Source organism: Mesocricetus auratus, unplaced genomic scaffold, assembly GCF_017639785.1.
Source record: "Mesocricetus auratus isolate SY011 unplaced genomic scaffold, BCM_Maur_2.0 Super-Scaffold_100009, whole genome shotgun sequence".
Classification (NCBI taxonomy): domain Eukaryota; kingdom Metazoa; phylum Chordata; class Mammalia; order Rodentia; family Cricetidae; genus Mesocricetus; species Mesocricetus auratus.
Window position 1 is genome coordinate 25,115,665 of NW_024429193.1, and position 21,217 is coordinate 25,136,881.

At 42.7% G+C, this 21,217-nt stretch overlaps 1 protein-coding gene across 2 annotated transcripts in view; it reads left to right on the forward strand.

The window, feature by feature from the left end:
* The window catches only part of Tet2 (tet methylcytosine dioxygenase 2), an 87,022-nt gene that overhangs the window by 10,633 nt on the left and 55,172 nt on the right, over positions 1-21,217 (forward strand). For both annotated transcript variants that reach the window (XM_013121923.3, XM_005081981.4), the window contains exon 2: positions 18,629-18,772. The gene's annotated coding sequence lies outside the window, so the exon portion shown is untranslated. The remainder of the gene's footprint in view (positions 1-18,628; positions 18,773-21,217) is intronic.

Genomic DNA, 21,217 nt, shown 5'->3' on the forward strand with positions numbered 1-21,217 from the left:
TTAACTCTTTAATACTTAAGCTGACCCACACTCCCACATACATTAATGACGTTAACTGTGATAACAGAGGAAATGCCTTGGAATTAGGGCTGCATTTACCTCATTTCTGCTTGGTTTTTAATATAAGCAGTTCCTAGTGTATGTATAGATGCTTTCCAAAGCTACTGAATGAATTTGTATGGAGAAGCATTGCATATGAGAAAACCCCTTTTTTTAAAAAGATTTTTAAAATAAATTTTATTTAAATTAGAAACCATCTTATTTTGCATATCAATCCCAGTTCCCTCTACTTCCCATCCTCCCATACTCCTCACCGAACCACCCCCCCCCCTGTCCACTCCCCAGAGAGGATGAGGTCTTCGATGAAGTATCATCAAAATCTGTCAAGTCATTTGGGGCAGGGCCTAAGCCCTCCCCTGTGTATCTAGGCTAAGAGAGTATCCCTTCATGGGAAATGGGCTCCTGAAGTCCATTCATGCACTAGGGATACTTCCTGGTTCTACTGCCAGAGGCCCCAAAGACTACCCAGTCCTCCTAGCTGACACCCACGTTCAGGGGACCTGGTTTGGTCCTATGTTGGTTCCCCAGCTGTCAGACTGGGGTCTATGAGTTCACACTTGCTCAGGTCAGCTGTTTCTGTGGGTTTTTCCAGTGTGGTCTTGACCCCTTTGTTGGTCACTCCTCCCTCTCTGCAACTGGATTCCAGGAGTTTGGCTCAGTGTTGAGTTGTGGATCTCTGCTTCTGCATCCATCAGCTACTGGATGAAGGCTCTAGGATGGCATTTAAGATAGTCATCATTTCCATTATAGGGGACGGGCATTTAAGGAAACCTCTCCATTATTGCTTAGGGTCCTAGTTGGGGTCATCCTTTTGGATCTCTGTACAATTCCCTAGTGCCAAATGAGAAAATCCCTTCTTATCTGAAACATTTGTTTGCCTGTTTTTTGTTTTTTTGGTTTTTTTGCTTGTTTGTTTTTTCGAGACAGGGTTTCTCTGTATTGTTTTGGAGGCTGTCCTGGAACTTGCTCTATAGACCAGGCTGGCCTCGAACTCACAGAGATCCAGATGCCTGCCTCTGCCTCCTAAGTGCTGGGATTAAAGGCGTGCGCCACCAACACCCGGCTTTGCCTTTGTTTGCCTGATTAGTTGTAGCTTTTGTTTGAGACAGTGTCTCCTTGTGTAGCCTAGGCTGGCCTGGAGCTTAGGATATAGCTTAGGATGGCCTCAAACATGTGGTAGTTCTCCTGTCTCAACTTCCGTAAAGCTGGCATAACAGGCATGGGCCTCCCTGCCAGGCTAAATCATCTGGTACATTCATGACAGGGGAAAATAAAGTGAGAGATAATTTTGCATGCAGTTTAATAATGAAGTGCTTGTGTGTATTCAACTGGATGCCAGCAAGTGTTGATCACAGAGAAACGCTCAGCCGGGTGAGAGGCAAACATGCAGACACGACAACACTAATAGTTTTCAGTGAATAATAAACACGCTCACAAGTTATGAAAACTCCAAGATTGACTGTAAATTCATTTCTGCTTGTAAAAAATTGTCAAAGATTCTTTTTCTCCTTCCTTTCTTTGCACTTTTAATAATTCTTCTGAACTATAGGTTTAATTCTGTGTGTGTGTGTGTGTGTGTGTGTGTGTGTGTGTGTGTGTGTGTTTGAATTTGTTTCTTGTTGCTGTTGTTGCGACTATTTCATGGGCCGAGGGCTAGCACTCTACCTCTGAGTTCTAATTGTATTTTCAGGGTTTATAGGCAAATGTGTGCGTTAAATGTCTTTCCAGTCACTTATTTGATTACCGCTTGGACTTTAACCACCTTCAACTCGATTTTAAATTATCTATTATATTTGAAAAAAAACCAGTTTTTTTGCATTGTGCATTGTGACGAGACACAGAAGGCTTTAGAGGTGTTAGCTGTTTGCTGCATTGGTATGAGAAAGGAGAAGAGTATAAGGGAAAGCCCGTTTCCTGAAGTTGCATAGGCAGCGATGTTTAATTCTAACACAGGCGGTATTGTATTAACTGTTTTCTATTCTGGTGAATAGGATTCTCTTCAGAGTCCACATGTAAGTTAGATCATGCCATGGGAAACATCTCAAATCTTGGCTTCCCTTGTCACCAGGTATGCGTTTGCCCTCTGCCCTAGCCTCTCTGTACCTGCTTCTCCATCCGCAGGGTGGGACCAGCAAGACCTTCCAATACACTGCTAAGAGGAGCTGATGAGATAACAAATGAAATAGCCCACACTTGATTGCCTTTTATCTGCATCAGGAAGAAAATGACTTTCATTCATCTTTGCTTCTGTGGAGTGGGCAAGAATCCATGCTTTGAACCCGCTTTTAGTTGCTGGACAGCAATTGAGATTCCTAGACTGGGCATCGAGGACTTTCCTGGGATGTTTCCCAATCGTTACTTGGAGGGGTGATTCCTCTATTGCATGAATGGTCCTTGGAGCTGAACTTGACATGATGTTCCTAGGATCCAGCCTGGCAAAGATGGCACAGGGTAGCGGTATAATCTCTGAGGAGATAGAGAACCATTTCCATCCTTGTACTGTTGTAGTCAGACACACCAGCTCCTGTTGCCATCTGTTCACGAGTATCCACTATTATCATGCATGATTTAAAAATTAGTAATATAGGAGTGTATGGGGTGATGGCTCACACATGTATTCCCAGAACTTGGGAGCTGGAAGTCAGGAAGATTTAAAATTCAAAGTCATTTGATGGAGAATTTGAAGGAGAATTTGAGGCCAATTTCTTCCTTCAGGTGCTAGGAATAAAGGTATGCACCACCACACCAAGCATTTGAGTTTGTTAATGTTGTTTTTTGTTATGTAGCCCAGGCTACTCTGAAACTTGCTAGATATTGGAGGGGGACTTGGAACTTCTGATCCTGTTTTCTCAAAGTATAGAAGTATGCTTTTGCAGGGCGGTGGTGGCACATGTCTTTAATTATAGCACTCTGGGAGACAGCGGTAGGAGGATCTTTGTGAACTCAAGGTCAGTCCAGTCTATAGAGTGAGTTCCAGGACAGCCAGAACTGTCTTAAAAAAAAAAAAAGGAAGTCTGATTTTTTTATTCTTCTTCTTTGCCACAGAACATTTAATTTTAAAATGTAACAATGCCTTATTGACCTCCCTGACCCACCCCAGTTTGTAAGATGTAAAACTTAGTATTTCTCATATCCATTTATTTTTTCCTCCTGGCTTCTACCATAAAATTTTTTCTATATTTGTTTATTTAATGTGTGAGGGAAAGTCTGTCACCAGCCCCCAATTTTCTATGGTATTATTCCCTTTAGGTGAATCTATAACTTCCATAAGCAAGTCTTGCTTCAGTTTGATCCTGGAAACACGAAAGAAAAGTGTACATTTATAGCTGGTTTTCATGTGCTTTGACTCTCATTGCTAACTGAAAAAAGTGCATCATCACTCAGTGTCACGGTTATGATGCCTGGAACTCGGCACATGCCGAGGTAAAGGTGCACAGCACGAAGAGCAATGCTCACACAGGTTTGGCTTGCTTCAGGTGTGATGTGTTAGCCATCAATTTAAGTAAATTTTGTTTTCTCAGAGTCCTTAAATTATGCTATGTCTTAGCCTCTTTCGTATTCATTCTCTGGCTTTCCTATTAGCATTCATTTTTTTTTCTTGAACACTCTAATTGCTTCCTTTGCTCTTTTAAAATTAATTGTTTCTAATTATGAGTGTGTGTCTGTATGTGGGTCTATGCATTTGAGTGCTGGCTCCACTGAGGTCTCATCTTCTGTTGTAACCCACTGAGTTTCTGTTCAGTTTTTGTCCTCCTTGGGCTTACTCATGGTTCACTCACTTATATTCTCCTCTTTCTCTCTGTTCTACACCTCTAAGCGTTTTGGGAATTCAGGAGATACTGTGAGTGCTTAACCTGTCAAAAATGCTTCACATTTTCCTGTATGGTTAATGGACAAATATGTTTAAAATCATGTGGAGTAACTAACAATTTTAGTTTTTAGAGACGAGAGTCTTGCTGTGTAGTACAGGCTGCTCTCATTTTCTAGATCCTCCTGCCTCAGACTACCAAGTAGGGAGAACAGATATATATGCTCTACCACACCTGGAAGTTTGGGATCATCTCAACTAAGAACTTAGGAGACACTGGGAAATTACCAACCACTTGGTATTGCTTATGCAATATCTGATGTCAACATTGTAAACATCCAACTGCTTCTTATGAAACTTAACTCTTCTCCAGAATCTCATTATAACATATTTAGGTATAACTTCAAGCATTCTTCTTAACACTGTGATCATGTACAATCTTGTTATCGTTGTTTTTCCAGGCAGGATCTCACTATGGAGTTTATAGAGATTCACCTTCCTCTGCCTCCCCACAAGTGCTGGGATTACCCTGGCTCTGTACAATCTTAAAACATCCTTCATTCAACTCACAAAGACAGCTGACTGGACAAGGGGGAGCTCTTGAACCCCAGACTGATGGCTGAGAGGCCAACAGGGGACTGATCCAGACTCTATGAATGTAGTGCCAGTGAGGAGGCCTCAGAAATCTCTGGGGCCTTGGGTAGTAGACTAGTGTTCACCATGGCATACAAATGAACTTTGGGAGCCCATTCCACATAGAGGGATGCTCTCTCAGCCTGGTCAAATGGGGAATGGCCTAGGTCCTGCCCTGGATGAAATGACAGACTCTGGAGATCCCCCCAAGGGCCTCACCCTCCCTGGGGAATGATATGGGGATTGGGTGGGGGGCTAAAGGGGGCTGGTAGGGACAAGGGAGGAGGGGTGGGAGAGGGAGCTGGGATTGACATGTGAAGCATTCATGTTTCTAATTTAAATAAAAGCATATATTGGGGAGAAAAAACCTTCATTCATTTCAAGGAATTTTTCTCATGTTATCACTTCATTTCTTCACCTATGTTTCTTATCTTTGTGGAATTTCTGCTAGTTGTGCATTAAACCCTCCTGAATTGAATCTCCCTGTTTGTTAAAGTCCTCACATTCACACTTGATTTCATAAGTCTCCATGCAGTAGGTGGAAGTGAGGCTGCGTTAGCAGACAGATAACGGTGCAACACAGTTTCCCAGGCACAGCTGGAGCAAAGGAAACATTTGTATCTAAAGTCCTCTAATGGCAACTGTATTCTTTTAAGATGTTCTTAGAATGTTACAACATTCCAGTTACATTGTGTGCTTAAAATGTCTCTGCAATGGCTTCAAAGTATAAATATGATTTGCAACATCCAACCTAATTGTAAGCAGAGGGGAGGCCAGGTCTCCTGCAAAATGAGTGCTGCCTGTGACCACCAATTGGTTCCTTCCTTCCAGGGGTGTGTCCACTAACCCTGGGGCTAGGAGAGACTGAAGTCTCTGGTATCTCTTGGCCTTTACTCACATGAACAGATATGTAACTCTCAGCTAGCTTGTCCTTGTCATCAGCAATCAGTTATTACTGGGTGTGGTTGTGTACATCTTTAATCCCAGTATTTGGGAGGTAGGTGGACCTCTGAGTTTTAGGCTATTCTGGTCTAGCTACATTGTAAGACCCTGTCTTCAAAATGGGGGGAAAAAAGGCAGTCACGTGGTCTGGAGGCTGTTAAAAGCACTTGCTGCTTTCCCATAGGACCTGGGTTCAGTTCCCAGAACCCATATGGCACATGGAGGCTTACAGCCATCTATAACCTCAGCTCCAGCAGGTCAGATACATTCTTCTGACTTTCGAGGACACTAGGCACACATGTAGTGCAGAGACATAGATGCAGATAAAACTCTCATTGCACATTAAATAAAATAAATCTAAAAAACCCTTTTATTTTGTTTTAGATATTTTCTTCTTATTTATTACTCTTATTTTATCTCATGCGTATGAGTCTTTTCCTGCATGTATATAGGTACAACACATGTGCCTGGTGCTAGCAGTGGCTGGAAGAGGGTATTGGATCTCTTGGGAATGGAGTTACAGACAGTTGTGTAAGCTCAGGATCAACAGCCAGTGCTCTTAATTGCTAAAATGTCACCTGAGGTCCCACAAAATAATGTTTGCTGCTTGTTTTTGAGACAGGTTCTCCCTACATAGCCCTGGCTGTCCTGGAACTCACTAGGTAGACCAAGCTATGCTCAAGCACACAGATATCCACCTGCTTCTGCCTCCCAAGTGGTGAAACTAAAGGTATCCACCATTTTTTGACATCTTTCAAAATACAATTTTTTGCCAAGCGTAGTGGGGGTAAGCATTTAATACCAGTACTACAAAGACAAAGGCAGGCAGATTACTGTGAGTTCCAGGCCTGCCTGATCTATATAGAGAAGTCTAGTTAGTCAGGGCTAGATAGTAAGACACACAGTTTTAGGAGGAAGAGGAGGAGGAAGAGGAGAAAAATAATAAAAAGAGAAGAAGAATTTAAAATAAGTCACAGTTTGACTTTAGATATTCCTATGATTATTTAGTTACAAAATTGGGGAGGGAGTTGGTGTTTTTGTTTTTCTAGTTTTAAAAATGACTAAGCTTTCCTGTCTGCAGTGTGTCATGTATGAAATATAGAAGTCACCACTCCATCCCAATGACAAGTAAAACATTGAATAAGATGAAAACCAACAATTCTTGGTTCTGTCAAGAGGAGGCGATCAGAGGAAACCATAGCCCCAGTGCTCAAGAGATTCAGGAAGATGCAGAGAAGTATAGCTTGTCTGAGCGATCCACAGGAAGAACTCTCTGGAGCTGTTGTCAGAGTGGGAAAACCTGAGTGGTTACTGTTGGAGGCTTAGTGTGGCTAAGGAGTGCAGACTCCCAGATCATCCAGTTACTGTGATATCCTCTTCATGCCCCCTGTGCCACCAGCTCTCCCAGCTGCTTAGAGTGGACAATGTATTCCATCACCACACACTTCCTGGCAAGGGAGGGGAGATTTGCCAGAGAATTTCATTGACTTTCATATTCTGACTTCAGGAAACTATTTAACAATAGTTTCTTTTTAAGGCTAGGCTTCACTACATAGTCTGGGCTGGACTTGAACTCCCAAAGATGCAGCCCTCCCACCCTGCCCAGTGCTGGGATTAAAGGCATCACCACCTCAGCAATTTCTGGAATTTATCAGATTCTAACCTAACCCTAACCTGAAGAAGAGAACTACCTAACTGTAGGACCACTCAAGACATCCAACCTTACCCAGCAGGGCAAATAACTGAACGACACTGGTGATGTTCATAGTGTTAGGAATAATGCACATGGGTTGGGACCACAGGTGGCGGTCCCTGGCCCGCCCAGGGGTGGATGATGGATGGCAGGTGGATGGGGTACTGCGACTTGTAGACATGACTCATACTGGAAGTTTTATTGAGGGGGAGGTAAGAAAATAAGGTAAAGAGATAGAAAGACATAGAAAGGACAGAAGGAAAAGTCCTGCCTGCCCCAAGGGAAACAGCGGGAAAAGAGAGATCAGAAGTGGGTGGAACCTGTCTTTTAAAGGTATATACACCTGCCATGTGCAGGTGGGTGAGAGGCGGGGCCAGGTTTGCCTGGATTAGGACACATAGTGCAAGGTACAGGCCCACGAAAAGACCGACTCGTCATGGGAATGCAGAATGTTGCATTCCTGTTGCAGTATGCTTGCTGTAGAACAGGTCTTTGGTTCTTTCTGAAAATGTGTCTCTCTGTGTGGAACATTATCAAAGTCCTACTGAGGGCAGTTCTTTTTACCAAGAATATTGTGTGCTTATCATTCAACAACAATAAAAAAATTACAGGGCATACCAAAAAAATTGAAAAAAGCAAATATTCAAAACAGAATCAAGTGCAGTGTTGATGTGGGTATTTCAAGATTTTTATCACATTTGTATTCGATTATTGTGTCTGAGTGTGTATACACATGCACTAGAGATGAGATGGCAGCCCATGAGAGCCAGTTCTCTTTCCACGTGAGTCTCGGGGACAAAACTCTGGTGCCGGTTTTAACAGCAAATGCCTTTTACCAGCTGAACCATCTCACTGGCCCCCAGAATGTCTTTTTAATGATGATTAATATGACAGTGGGTAAGTGGGAATGTAGACAGATGGAAGAACACCAGGTGGGTAATGTCAACATTGAGATAGACATTTTCAGAGAGAACCAAATACTTGTCAGATAGCAAGCATCTGCAACAGGAATGATGAAAAATGCCTTCAGTAGGGCAGGAGAGGTGACTCAGAGGTTAAGAACATTGGCAGCTCTTCCAGAGGACCTGAGTTCAATTCCCAGCAATCACATGGTGGCTCACAACCATCTATAATGAGATCTGAGTCCCTCTTCTGGCATGCAAGTAGAATATTGTATATATAATATGTAAATAACTCTTTTAAAAATGCCTTCCATGGACTCATGGGAAGTGGGACATAACTAAAGAAAGAACCTCCAAGCTTGAAGAGATGAGAATAGAAAACTCAAAAGCTAAAACACAAAAAGAAAAGGAGCTGGGAATGAGCTCACACTGTACACTGGAAATCCCAGAGAGAAAAAATGCAGTGATACCTGAGAAGTCTCAAATGAACAACAGATACACAATTATAAGTCCAGGCAGCTCAAGACCATCAAGTAGAGTAACATCCCATCCCTACCCCCACCAGGCACCCATCCCCAACTGTGGCTAAAGTAAGTAACCTAATGGCCTTCTTAATTGACCCATAGCATTACTCACAATGAATAATTAGCACTGATCTTTTCTTTAAAAGAAGGGGTGGAAAGGGTCCTGATAGACTTTTCTTCAGTTGTCTGCTTACGATGCCCATGGTACAAAGGCTACAAAGCAAGCTAATGTGTCTACAAATTACACAGTTAGTATTCAAGAAGAAAATATCCTGTCTGCTTTTTACTTTCCTCACCTCACCTCTTCATCTGAAAGCGAGTTCTCGTAGTAGAAAGTTATCTGATCTGTCGACAGCTGTGGCTCTTAGGTGATTTACGACACCTCTGACCTGCATTCTGTGTGACACATGACTTCATCCATGGCAGGGTGGAGGTGACTGGCGCACCCTGACCTGGCACACACCTAGTGCCTTAAGTAACCTCGCCAACGCTTGTTGGTAGAAGATTGACATCCCCCTGGAAGGCTGTCTGCGGTGAGGCCTGTAGAGCAGGCGTCGTCCCAGTTTACTCTCCCCTATGAATAAGGACACTTTTCTTCCCCTGGCTTACTTATTTTTGTTGTTTTGCTTTGCATCTCTGGCTGTCATTGAACTAGTAAAATCCTCCTGCATCCGATTCTCAAGTGTTGGTGTTAGGCCAGCTCATGCCCAGATTCTCAGCACCATTTTCTAAGATGGTCTCAACACCTGATCTTAGCCAAAGGTCAAGAAGCGACATGAATCTTTAGCCTTTGCTGGCATCCTTGTTATTTGCATTTAGGAGAATCTCTGTGTGTGCCTGTCAGTCTTTATGTGGCTCATAAGTGCTCCATTTTGTCAAAATTAATATTCTTCAAGAGAATTTTCTCCTCCTGAGAATGTCTTGGTGGTTTTCACTTTGCTCTGGGATGAAGTTGGTTGGAAGTGTTGAGCATCCTCTCTTTTTCTGCCCTGCTCCACTCTTCACTGTAGCAGAGTTGTAGATAACAACTCTTATATTGGTTTCTACAACACAGAAGTTACATGACTTGAAGTTTAACACAAGATAACCAATGGCCACACATTCTTTGCCTCTTCAGGTATTGATATCTGTCTTGGAAAATTTAGCAAATGAGATTGATTTTCAACACTTAAAAATGATTATTGGGGAATATGCACATATTATGGCATGTGTATAGAGGTCAGAGGACAGCTCTGAGCAACTTGCTCTTTCCTTCTGTCTTTACATGGGTTCCAGGGATCAAACTCAGAATGTCAGCTTGTACAGTAGGCACTTTGTCTACTGAGCCCCATCATCTTATGTGTCCAAATTTGAGCATTTAAGAAGAATTTCTACATGCTGGAGAGATGGCTCAGTAGTTAAGATCCCATGCTGCTCTTGCAGATGACCTGATTTGATTCCCAGTATCCATATGGTGACTCAAAACCATCTGGAACTCTAGTTTAAGGGGATCTGATACCTTCTTCTGACCTCCACAGGCACCAGGCACACATGTGGAACACATACATACATGTAGGCAAAACACCCATACACATAAAATAAATCAAATTCTTTTTTAAAAAGTTCACAATGCAGTTCTGTGTGGCCATGTCCTATCATCTACATCATGCTCCATTTTTACATTTTTTAAATTTGTTCTGTTGTTTCTTAAATGTGTATAAAAATTAATGTCTTAAGTTGTAATAGTTATACTCCCTTTATATAACACACTAATAGTTACTTTAATTAAAACAGGTCATAAGTTTGTTATATAAGCATTTGAATTTCTCATTCATTTATATGATTATTAAACCATAAGTATAACATGAGCTTAAGTTCTTGACTTTTTTGTTTTATTTTTCTTGTTTTCTGGACAGAGTCTCACTATGTTTCCCAGATTGTCCTCAGATTTGTAATTATGTATTGATATTAGGGGCATGGACCATTATGCCAGGCTGCATTTATACCTATGTATGCTACCTGCCATCTTTACTTAGGAGAAAATACATTAAAATTCACTTAGCTTGACCACAACTTGAAAATTTAGCCTCATGCTTCCATTTTCATTGAAGCTTGATAAATGATCATATGTATAATTTTGAGAGTATCTTTTAAAGTTTTTTATATTTCAATATTTGTTTACTCTTCCAAAGTTTCCTCCTCCTCATCTTGCCCTCTAGCTATCACTAAAGTGAAAAGTGGCATTTCCCCCAGCAAATGTTAGGTTCAAAGAGACTTAACAACAGTCGGTCTCTTTTTATCCCTTATGATCCATGCAAAGAAGCAGAGCCCATGGGCAGCAGGTGCACGAGAGTGGCTGTCCCACTGGTCATTGAAGTGCTTCCAGGGCAACTGGAGGTTCTGCTGCCCCAGCCACTGTGCCTCCCTCCTGCCACTCCGAGCCTCTCCACTGCCCTGCGACTAAAATAACACATGGCTTACAGGTGGGCTGTAGATGGCCACCAGGACCCTCCTCCACCCTTTGACCCATGCCTTGGCATGCTAGATGTTAAATATTTTGTTTATACCACTGGTGTCTGTCAAGAGAGATCGTTTATTTGTTTTAAGTTCATGAGTGCTTTTATCCCTTTCCTTTTTTCTTTTGAGACAAAAATCTTGCCATGTAGCCCACCCATGCTGTCCTAAAAACCCTGACCCTTCAGTGCTTTTTATAAAATCTTGTGTTAGGTGTGGTGGCACACACCTTTAATCCCAGCACTTTGGATACAGACACAGATGGATCTTTGTGAGTCTGAAGTAGCCTGGTGTATATAGTAAGTTCCAGGCCATCCAGGCCTCCATAGTGAGACCCTGTCTAAATAATAATAATGATAGTAATAATAGGAATGTGTTGTGATCAAAATTTTCCTTTGTTTTTTTGTTTGGGAACTATATCATGCTTCGGTGAACGCAAATGTTTACATACACATGCATGCTCAAAGAATAATCTTGAATTCCCACCTTCTGCCTCTACCTCCTAAGTTCTGGGATGACAGGTGTGACCTGCTATTGGCAGGATTGTGATGGAACTATTTTTTTATTTCATCTTAAATGAAATTCCTAATTTGTAAAATGCATAATTTGTTTTAACAACATAGCTCCAGAGTTTTCTTGTTTGATTCAATGTCTTTACAAATCCCTTTCATTTGCTTCTCTTAGAAATGAGGTTAGATGAGATCTACCTGGGTGTGGTGTTACATGGTTGTGATCTGACTGCTAGGGATGGTGAAGGAGGATCGAGAGTTTGAAGCCAGGATGGGCTGCAGTCTTTGAGGACAGCCTGGAATACAGAGTCAGACCCGGTCTTAAAACAAACAAAAAGGAGCTGATAAAAACCTGCTTGCTTAAAATTCAAAATGTTGTTGTTTTTTTTTCTAGACAGGATTTTGTGTTGTTTTGGAGGTTGTCCTGGAACATGCTCTGTAGACCAGCCTGGCCTCGGACTCACAGAGATTTGCCTGCCTCTGCCTCCCAAGTGTAAAATGTTGTTTCTTAAGGTGATACTATTTAACATAGTTTTTTTTAAGATTTTTGTTTTTAATTATGTGTAGCACAGTGGTGTATGGTATGTGAGTACAGGTGCTCAAGGAGCCCAACGGCATTGAATTTGCTAGTGCTGGAGTTAGAGGTGGTTGGGAGCTGCCCAACCTATGTGCTAGAAACTAAAGAAGCATTTTCTGCGAGAGCATCATGTGATCTTAATTGCCAAGCCGCCTCTCCAGCCGTGCAATGCTATTTTAAAGAAAACAGTTACAGATCAAAGGTCAACAGTTTTCCAGTATGGTAGTAGAGGGGGAAATTGCATTTCCTGTACAGTTCTGCATCGCACCAGTCCTTAGCATGGCTGTTGCTTGATGTTGGGGATGCTGCTGCTACTGTAATGGCGTTAAGTCTTCCCTTGCGTGAACATCAGATTCAGTGTCTTCACTCAGAGGCAAGACCATGAGTTATTTATGACACAATTAGTAGTTTAACATTTATCCTTTTCATCTGTCTTTAAGAAATTGGAAGATGGGGTTATTATAAACCTCACGCTTTTGTCAAAATATTGGGAAAGTAAACTATTTTTTAACATCTAGGGTCATGTTAGCGATTCAAATCAGCCTTATAAACCACTTATGGTCTACTTATTGATCCGTAATGTGTAGTCACATTAAGGAATGCTGCAATTCAGTCTGGTTGAATCTTGGTAATAGATTCTTCTCCCAGAATCCACCACAGCACTGTATGATATGAAATTGCCAAATCTAAAGGAATAGACCTTATGCTATGAAATGTTTTGGGTTCTAGTGATGAGCACTGTGATTGTGATCTGTGGCTACACATTTCAGCTTAGGGGATAGTCTTTGTTTTATATATATATATATATATATATATATATATATATATATTGTTTGAGATTAGAGGTCATGACTGACCTAGCTGAGTGTTAGACGCTAGCTGAGTGCTTGCCTAATATGCAAAAAACCAGCCCTGGGTTTGGTCTCTGTGTGCTGCCTAAGATAGGCATGGTGGGAAATACTTGTAATCCCAACACTCAAGAAGTAGGAACAGGAGAATCGGGAGCTTAAGACCAGCCTTAGCTGTGTAGTAAGTTCAATGCCAGCTTGGGAGACATGAAACTCTGTCTCAATAATCATTTTCTTTTAGTGACATGTAATTGGGAATAAGTTGAGATAGTTCTATCAGTATAATGTACCTCATATTCCTATATATTACCTGCTCCTGCTTCGACTTTGAGACATGATCTCATTATATCATTATATAACACTGGATTACTTGTAACTTGCCATGTAGTTCAGTCTGGATTTGAATTCCTGCCTCTGTCTCTTGAGTGCTGGGGTTACAGGTATATACCACCACACCTGGCTGTTTATTTGATACATGTATGTCACACCAGGATCAGACTGGGCAACATTTAAGCCAATGGTTCCCAACTTGTGGGTCACTACCTCTTGGGGGGGTCAAATGACCCTTTCACAGAGGTCCCCTAAGACCTGGAACCACAGATATTTCCATTACAATTCATAACAACAGCAAAATTACAGTTATGAAGCAACAAAGAAAATAATGTTATAGTTGGGACAGCACAGCATGAGGAACTGTATTAAAGGGTCGCAGCACTAGGAAGGTTGAGGACCACTGCTCTAAGCTCATAACGCCTTAGAGCTGGGTTAGAGCAGTGATAACACAATGAAACAGTAGATGGGCATCTTTAGTCCTCCGTTTCCTTAAAAGCTCAGCTGAATATCATCAAGTTATAAAGGGGCAGAGCAAGAATTAGAAAGTGATGGGCTTTCCTATGATAGCCTTCTGGGCCCTCTCTCCATAGCTTGCTTCTGAGGTTAGAGATGTAACCTCAGAACTTTGTTTCCCACCTGGTGGGGTGTGGCATGCGTTTGGGAGGCAGAGGCAGGCGGATCTTTAAGGCCAGTCTGGTCTACAGAGTGAGGACCAGGACAGACCAGGCTATACACAGAGAAACCCTGTCTTGATAGCCCTCCACCCCCTGAAAAAAAAATGCTTCCCAGGAATTATTGTCCGGTATTCAACTGTATCAACACATCTACTGTATTATTAGCTACTTATTGTTGCTGTGATAAAATGCAATGACCAAAAGCAACTTATGGCAGAGTTTATTTGCCTTGTGGTTCCAGGACAGGAGTCCATCGTGGCGGCAGGCATGGTAGGTAGCATGCAGCAGGCATAGTGGCAGGAACTGGGATCCCATAGCTCATTTCCTAACATGCAAGGCCAGAGCAGAGAGTAAACTGCAAATGGCAGAGGCTCTCAAAGCCCGCCCACAGGGACATATTTCCTCCAGCAAGGCTGCACAGACTTAAATGCCTGAACCTAGGGAGGGATTTTCTCATTCAAACAACTACTTCCATGCCTAGAACTCTTTGTACGGAGAAAAAGTAAATGGCAGATAAACCATTAAACCCAATGCAAACTTTGTGTCCTGTTCCTTCTCTTCCCCTTCTCTTTACATGGAATTTCTAAAGAGAACCCTCAAAGTGCCTGGATGTCTGGAATGGGGGGGCTGTTGTAAGAATCTTTATTTCCTATTTTAGCGGAATAAAAGGGTTACAGTTTTAGACACACACTCCATTGGCCCAGACTCCGACCAAAGAGGTCAAGAACTAGCAAGTGTCAGAGTGTGGAAATGTTTATGCTCGGACCCAGAATGCCTTTGTTTTGTTTGGTTGCCTTTTTTGAAATGGGGTCAGCAACATTGGTGCCTCAGCGTCGCCTGGCTTCCTGCTCTGTTATTGCTCATTTTTTTCTATGTGGGTGTCCCATCACAGCATTCTTCTGTTTCCATTGAGCATGTAAATTGACACTTATAATATGCTCTTAGTGTAGAATTTATGTGTCTCATATTCTGCTTGACTCTTAGATAGTCTTGGTGCGGTACAAACACTACAATCAACAGCTTTTAACTGCTGACTAATACTTCAGGTTTGTTTGGGATCTCAGGTCTCCACAGACTTGACTGGGAGCATATTTGTTTTTATTTTGCGGGAGTTGGTCCTGCAATCTCCTGCTGAATTCTTCCTTCAGAGTCACACTCTGTGTAAGTTAGGGGGACCAAGAGCAGAAATACACGGAGGTCGGCTTTAATTTTCTTCTCATGGCTTTTCTTTAAAGCAATTGTTTTCAGCATAATAACTTTTAAAGCATTGATAAGGAAGGAGTCCCTGCTGTCGAGTTGCTGAGATTCTGAAATAGCCCTTTCCTCTGAGAACTGTACAGCTCTCTCTCTCTCTCTCTCTCTCTCTCTCTCTCTCTCTCTCTCTCTCTCTCTCTCTCTCTCTCTCTCTCTGTGTGTGTGTGTGTGTGTGTGTGTGTGTGTGTGTGTGTACACAGGGACAGCCACTCTGTGGACACACCGTGCTGAGGTCAGTAACCTGCTGTGCAGTGCACCCCACACTGACCCCAGTCAGGCCTGGAGGACTGAGGGCACACACAGTGCTTCCACTGGAAGGAAGCACCTATTGCCAGGAGGTCATAAAGAGGGTACTCAGGACACAAACGGGAAAAGAAGAGCTAGACCCAGTATGATAAACATGGAGCATTTGATGACATTTGGTCAACGATAGATCCAACTATTGAAAAAGAATGACTTTTGAGCACTGGATATGTGGCTCATGCCAGGGATCCCAGAACTCAGGAGACTGAGACAGAATGATCAGGGCAAGTCTAGTCTATGTAGTAAATTCCAGGCAAGCCTGGGATATAGAATGAGACAATGCCTTTAAAAAGAAAGAAAGAAAATAAAGAAAGAGAGGGAGGGAGGAAGGAAGGAATTCAAAAGAAAGATCCTATATACAGTATACATAGCTTGTATGTATGTGCAGCTTTGTGTTTTGAGTGGCGGACTTTTGGAGATTTCTTTTTCTTTTGTTAAATAGGAATGCTTTGGGTAGGGACGTGGATTGGTACATGAAATGCTTACTGCACAAGTGTGAGGACTCCAAAATCCACATAAGAGCATGCCTGGAAACTGCCTGGAATCCCAGCATCAGCCACACAGATCCCCAGGACAAGCTGTCCAGTTAGACTAGCTAGAATCGAAGAGCTCCTGGTTCAGTGAGAGACCCTGCCTCACTAAATGGAGAGCAACAGAGGTTGATGCACACACACACACACACACACACACACACACACACACACACATACACACACACACAAATGCATACCTCCCATACATAGAAAAAAAAGAAAGAAGGAAAGGAAATGCACTTCTAGGATTTGAAATAGGGGATCATCGGCGTTTATTAAAACGAGACTCTGAAGCCTGGCGGGTTGAGTACAGGCTCTGGGGCTGCCACCTACAGACAGCAGACACTGTGTTAAACACCAAATGAATCCAGATGCCTTTAGTAGATCATAGCTTTTTTACTTATTTAGTTTTACCTTCTAGGAAATTTATTTTAAAACACTGAATAGCTAATAAGGATAAAATTAGAGTAGATTTCGATTTAAGGGGAAAATATGTCTAGAAACTACATAATTTCAGAAAGATTACACTTTTATATTACAGAGTCTGTATGGTTTCATTGCATTTGTTAGTAGTAGTTTTTGCTAAGAGGTTTTTTGGGGAGTAGGAAACTGGAACCTTATGGCTCTCTTTGACAGTTTGTCTTCTGGACTCCCAGCTAGTCGGACAACTAGATGAGCACACTCATGCCCATCTGAGAGTGGAGGGCTCCACTGTCCTGTGGTGTAGACAAAAGTATTCCATCACAAGAGGCCTACAGAAGAAATCCTGATACTATTTAGTACTGTTTTATTAGTTTACATTTTAAACAGAAAACAGTAAGGCAGAAACCCCTTTGCCTTCCTTCATGTTCTGAAGTGGCTGAACTCAGCTGAAGGGACCTCAAGTATGTGAGTCAGGCAATGGCAAAAACCCCCTTGTAATACAACCAATATTTCTTCAAGGAAAGATGGAGGGAGGATGGAAGTAGAGAGAGGAGGGGAGGAGAGAGAGTTGCTAAATTTCATCTTTATATACTTGAAATTCCTCGATTTCCTCAGGTATATTAAGGTGAAGAATTTGTTTCCTCTCAGTTTTTCTTTCAGGAATGGTGCATTTATCTGGTTGATGTCATCACCGATACACTCAACCCCAAAGTTTGTTCCTGTACCTTCGTCATTCTTTTTTCTCTACGTGTCTAGAATGTCACTGAATTTCATGTTTCTTTACTAACAGCATCTCCCAAAATGGTCATTTCCTCTGCCACTCTCTTTTTCAGACTCAGCCACTTCATGCATAGCTAAAGAACTAAATATCTTTCCTATGGTTATTTATAGCACCCTAATCTCCTACCACTTACCACTCATGAGGATAAATATAAATAAAAGGACATATGACAGACAGTAAGTGTTGGTAACGTTGTAGAAAAGTGGGAACCCCCCAGACATTGCTTTTGAGAACCTAAAAGGTGGCAGCCATGTTTCAAGATAGTTTACTACTTACTGTTTAAACAACAACAACAAAATGATTGACAGTTCATGTTCAAAGCAATGACACTATCCAATGACCCAAGATGTCTTGGAGTTTCTAAGAGTTCAGTGACCTCACTAAAACTCCTGTAACATGACTTCAGTAGCTGGCACTACTCTGGGAACTGTTTTGGTACGTCCCAGGGCCATTTCCTGTGTTCAGGATAACTGTACATTAGGGGTTTGCTAGGGCTCTTAGATTCTGTTTTGAATGTTTTTTCATTCTTCCAGCGCTCCATCAAGATAACCACCCCCATCCCCAGCCGGCCTCATCCAGTCTTGCTCCCCTCTCCCTTACTTTCCACTTTTCTCCCAGTTAGCTCCACTCTACCCTTAGGACATTGTGTTCTATTGCACTTAAGACTCTACTGTATCTTGACTGGTGGATTGGTTATGATTTCAAAGTATTTTTCTTCTCGGGTAATCGTTTTAAAAATGCGTAACAGAGGAAATGAAAGTTCCAGAACATAGAGACTGCCTGTTGTGATGCCTTCCCCTTCCCACAGCACCCAACATGCTTCTTTCACATGGTGTATGCAGAATAAATGCTACGAGCTAAGTTAGTGGTTTATCTCAATAGATGCCAGGGCTTTAACAGATGACCCCCCAATGCTGGCTTCCACAGAATCACCTGGGAACAAAGTTCTTCCATAGTCCAGCAGGCCAGACTTTCGGGGAGAACTCGGCCTTATACTCAGATGCTTTTTTACAGCCCAGGCTGAGGGGCCCTGAGCCTGACAGAGGAAGTAATGTAAGTCAGTGGTTAGGAAACCTGGTTGGCCACTGTAAAGGCTGAGGACCAGAATGCTTGTTTTAGTGCTCTACACAGATGGGGGTCTAGTTGGGATATTTGGTGGTATCACTGCTTTGATGAACATGTTACTCCTATCTAATTTTTTAGTAATCAGCAATGTAATTGAGACAACAGCTCTAGGTAACTGAGACCTTTTAAAAAAGCACATCACGTCTTAGAAATAGGCATAGATTCCCTGATCCTGTTGGCACACTAAGAACAAATGAACTTTGTCTTCTCTAGGCTGGTAATCATTCAGCAGCTTACCGTCCCAAGACTCTCCATGTCCCTTGTTCCTGTTCCGCTGCGGTGCTTGGAAGCAGGAGATGGGCTCCCACATGGTCAACAGGACATGATCCAGGAGGAGCAGTGAGGGACGTGCTGCTGGTAAGGCACGGGGCACAGCGGACGCTTGACTGCCATGTACAAGGCTGTCTGTGGTTACTCTCTCTTCAACTCCAGGTCCCAGTGTGAATTATGACTGATAACTGCACAAGACACAGGGATTAGATGTTAAGAGAAATCTCTAAAGCTGGATGACTTTTATGCCTATCTGAATTTTTCTGGATTGCCGTTATTTTTATAGAATTCTAACCAGATTCTTAATATCTGGGTTTTACTAAAATAGAGAAATAGCCTTCACATGTAACTGAGCGTGGAGAAGTGTGACGTGATTGATTGCCACGGTATTCCTTGCCTCCGCTTGTTACTCACGTGTGGCCACCTTCCTCAGTCTTATGAAGAACAGGTCAGTGCTATTGGCCCTGCTCTGTCATGTGAGCACTGAGCACTGACTGAGAATAAGGTGTGCACAGCAGATCTGAGAGGGTGCTCACACAGCGGCTTTGAAAATACAAAACGTAGGCAGTAGGAGGGGAACCCAAATAATTCCCGTGTCTTTAAAGGTGATCTTAACAACAACTAGCTTGTTTTTAGTACATTGAACTCTTAGCAACTTTTCCAAACTAAGGCTTTGGACCAGGCTTTGTCAACCCCCATGGGAGCCCTTACCCTGTGGGAGGAGTGGATGAGGGGTGGGCTAGAGGGGGGAGTGGAGAGGGGGTGGGAGGGGGAACTGTGGTTGCAATGCAAAATGAAATTTAAAAAAGCCTAAAAAAGAAAAAGAAATTTATTGTATTTATTTACTTAGAAGGAGATATTCCATATCATGAGTGTGTGTGTATGTGTGTGTGAGTGTCTGTGTGTATGTGTGTGTGTCTGGGTGTGTGTGTGTGTGTGTCTGTGTGTCTGTGTGTATGTGTGTGTGTCTGGGTGTGTGTGTGTCTGTGTGTATGTGTGTGTGTCTGGGTGTGTGTGTGAGTGTCTGTGTGTGTATATGTGTAAGTGTCTGTGTGTCTGTGTGTGTATGTGTGTGTGAGTATCTGTGTGTGTGTGTCTGTGTGTGTGTGTCTGTGTGTGTGTGTGTATCTGTGTGTGTCTGTGTGTGTGTCTGGGTGTGTGTGTGAGTGTCTGTGTGTAGAGGTCAGAGGACAGCTTGCTGCAGGTTCTGCAGATGGAACTCAGGTTGTCACCTGATAGTGAACACCCTTACCCATCTTACTAGCCCTAAACTGAGTTTAGTTTTTTGTTTTGTTTTAAAAAAACCTTTTATTGATTTACTGTGTTTGCGTTTTCTCTCCTGTTACCATGTGGGTCCTGGGGATGGAACTCAGGATGTCAGGTTTGCCAACAGCAACACTTAGCCACTGAGCCAGCCATCTCTCTGGCCCCAAAGTAAGGATTCTTTATAAAACCATTGTCATTTATTTATCTGCATGTATAGAAGTAGGGAACAAATGGATTTTCCCCCACGGAAAATGAAACAAGAATGCATTCTGCATATATGCTTGCCTGTGCTAGAGGGCAGCTGAGGTTTTCTGGGTGGGTGTTGTGGGCTGGCCCCGAAGGTCAGATAGCGAAAGGGAAGAGGAGGCAGTTTCCCTCCATAACTCTCACAGGTAGTTCAGCTCCCCTGTGTCTATGCATTCAGCACAGTGAATCCTGCAGGAAGTGGGGGAGCTATAATCTCCCCCCTCATTCCCTGAGCCTGGGGATACAAGCATCCACACTGCCGCTTGATATTTTGGAGATGCTGACCTGATGCCCAGAAGTCCTTGTTAGTGCCCTCAGTTCAACCCTTGTGGCTTCAGAGCCTAGTGCCTCTGCCTCGATTACCTCTTTGCCCTGGGGGTTTCAGGCCATTGAGCGGGGACTCTCAGAATGAAAATTTTCCTCTTGATTCTTAATATTCTTAGACTTCCTCTTTCCCTGCTCATGCTGGAAAATCTTGGGTAATTACGAACAAAGCATTCTCTACTTTTTTCTCCTCACTCTGTGACAGCTCACTTCACCACGTGGGTGCCAACTGTGACCCCTCATTCTGCTCTGCTCCTGTGCCTGAGGAGTGAGAACGAGTCTTTGAAGATGGAGTTTTTCTCTCTCTAGTGAGATCACAGCATTACTCAGACTCTCTTCTTGGGGGTAGGGGGTGGGTGAGGAGGGGAGTGAATGAGTTTGTGGGACTGTGTAAGAGAAATAACTAAACAGGGTTAGAAATGTAAATGGTCACTGAGAAGTGGCTTGCTGAGGGGCTCTTTCCCCAGCCCCCTGACATCTTAGTTCACATTATCAGTTGAGTCAACTCAGCCTAGGACTTAATTTTCAGTGGTTAATAAGCCGAGGGTACATTCAGTTCATTTATTAAGGTGTTTAAGGTCTTCAAGGCTTGCTGTGCTTGGCAGTGAAGAAAGAATCGACAATGGCAACAGGATTGTTTTAAGAGTACTGTCTGTAGGGTCAGGCACAATGTGAGTCCCAGTTTTATACTAGCAT